Genomic DNA, 2,637 nt, shown 5'->3' with positions numbered 1-2,637 from the left:
GAAAATAGCATCTGTGTTTTTTTTAAAGTAACAGATATTTTTCCAGAATCCCTTGGCAATGTGCAAAACAATGCAGCTGCTTTGAAGAGCTGCAGACAGATAGTATATCAAACCTCTTCAAAACAACTTATGGCAACTGAATCTGAAGAGCTGCACAATCCATTAAACCCTAAGAAATCAATCCTTTATATGTGCATATCCACTCAGAAATAAGCCATGTCATATTCAGTAGAGTTTATTCTCAGACAAATGGATATATTGCCATGGGGTGAATTTTTTTTTTTTAACAATCACCAGAAATTCTCAGAAATAGACAAGCATGCTGACTATTCTTCTATTCCTCCAGAGAGGCGATTCAAGTTATAGTAAAATAAATGTTAGCATATGCAACACCACGTGATCAACAGCTTTGCTTTCTGTGATCCATAAAACTCTGGAATATGAAATAACATTTCAATAGCCTCTGTTAACTCTGTGTGTGTTGAATAGTTCTGTTAAAACAGTGTGTACTGTTTTCTCCTTACTTTCTTTGAGGACAGTTGCTTCATTAGCACATCATAATGAGAGATATTAATGAAAAGTAATTTTAAGGGGAAAATGCCAGATTGATTCTTGAAAATATGGAAAGGAGAAGTAAAAATTAGAGCTGATATTTATTTTCCACGTTTATAAATGTGGAATTTATTTTGTGATAATACTGTGTTAGAGTTATAAAGTGAAAACCAAAGAAAGAGAACATCAGAGTAATTGAATCAGGCAATGTAAAAGTTAAATATGTTAATATTATGGTTGGCTACATAGTTAACTAGAAGTTTAGACTGGGTTTGGCATTTTTATCCATCTATTATCCATCCATTCTTCCCAAGGACTTGGGGTAGGCAGATGTTGTTTGATGGTTGTAAGGTATTGTTGCAGGATGTAAGCTATTCCAAGTAAACGTGCCTATTTGCAATTGACTGGTTTTATATGCTGATAGTATTCAAGTGATGCTTCAGGGGTTTTGGGGTTGCACCCAAGGTACCATTTTTGCTTTCTTTTGCCACAGTTATTTTACTCCTATTTGCAATTTTTTTTGTTCTGTGATTTTCTCTAGTTTTTTTCTCTTCTAAGCTGTCTCCAGTGACTGTCTCATTCATTATCTAGAGGGTTGTTGTTTTTTTGCCTTTTTTTAAAAAAATCAACAATTGTTAAAAGTCTGGGCTGTTTGCATGTTTTAATTCTAAAATCCCAGAGCAGTTCAGCGTTTTCATTTTCTAATTGTCTATTTTGGAGTCCCACAAAACTATCTTGCAATCTATTTTGGGGGGTCTCAGTTTTTGCTTTCAGGCAAATGATATTTCTTGTAAATATACCAATACACCATGTTGCCATTTTGTCATGCCTTTGTATGTAGTCAGCCTGTGCAATTTTCTTGTAACTGCTAACTTAAGTGGTCCACTGTTTCTTCAGCCTCTCTGCAGAGGCAACATTTGTGGTCTGTTGCTGTCTTCTCAGTTCTGGTTTTGTATGCATTTGTTCTTAAGGTTTGGTTTTGTGAAGCAAGAATTAGCCCCTCTGTCTCTTTCTTTCTTTTCTGCTCTTAACCATTGCTTTTCCTTGTTATCTCCTATGCCTATTTTTTAATTCACTGGTCATGTAATACTTTGCCTTGTCATGTATCGTGTCTATTCTTCATTTGGTTTTTCTTGTAGGTCAGTTTGGTCTCTCCGTGCGGTAGAAAGTGACCTGCAGTTGCAAGAGAGAAGACTCCTTTATAAAAGGCAAAGAGACAGCAGAACTTAGAATGTTAGGTGGGCAGGAAGAGAGCAAGGTTGGATCCTCTCTTGCAATTTACAAAATTTACTGTATATCTACAGTTATCGCAGATAATTGCTTCTGACAAGATTCTTTCTGAAGGTGAACAACAATAAGGAAACTACTGAGAAGTAACTCCACATATTCTTCTTGGTTCTTTGGGCCTGACACTCAAGTACTCAGCTACCCTTCATTGTATTCTAGCTTCAATGCATCTTCTTTACTTTCCTTCAGATATTCTCCCAATGCCTTTTTCTTCAACTGCCTGGTGTACTTGCCCACCTGTTTTCCATGCCCACTCATTCCATGCCCATTTGTTTTCCTTGGTAAACAGAATCTGTCAACATTACTGCATGGATGAAGGGCATGATTCATTATCTTTATTTTTCTGGTCTTCCAATCCAGGGCTTTGACCTCTGTTTGAGTCTGGTCCACTATTCCAGCTGAGTATATAATGATTGGAATTGCCAAGGTGTTAATTGCCTTTGTGGTATTTCCGCCACTAAGCTTAGAACTTTAAATTTTTCTTCCCTTTGATGATGTCCTTGCTTCTAACCTTCTTGACTTTGATGCACTTGTTATCAGCCCAGGTATTTTTAGTGATCTTCTTCATCCAGACTCTTTATATTATTTTCCATAGGGCCCCTTGATTCCATCTCATCTGTTTTTAGTATTTAGTATTTATTTGATTTGTCAATCGCTTACAAGATACAGGTATAAGAATAAGCATAGTTTTGAATACATGAGATAGATACTTATAAGAAAAATAAAAAGAAACAATAGGACAGGGACGGTAGGGACAATTGGTGCGCTTATGCACGTTTTACCCTGTTGAAGATAAAG

The sequence above is a fragment of the Notechis scutatus genome, chromosome 1, assembly GCF_049901735.1.
Source record: "Notechis scutatus isolate UNSWTSFEM ecotype Mainland chromosome 1, rNotScu1.2, whole genome shotgun sequence".
Taxonomy (NCBI): domain Eukaryota; kingdom Metazoa; phylum Chordata; class Lepidosauria; order Squamata; family Elapidae; genus Notechis; species Notechis scutatus.
This window is presented reverse-complemented; position numbering follows the sequence as displayed.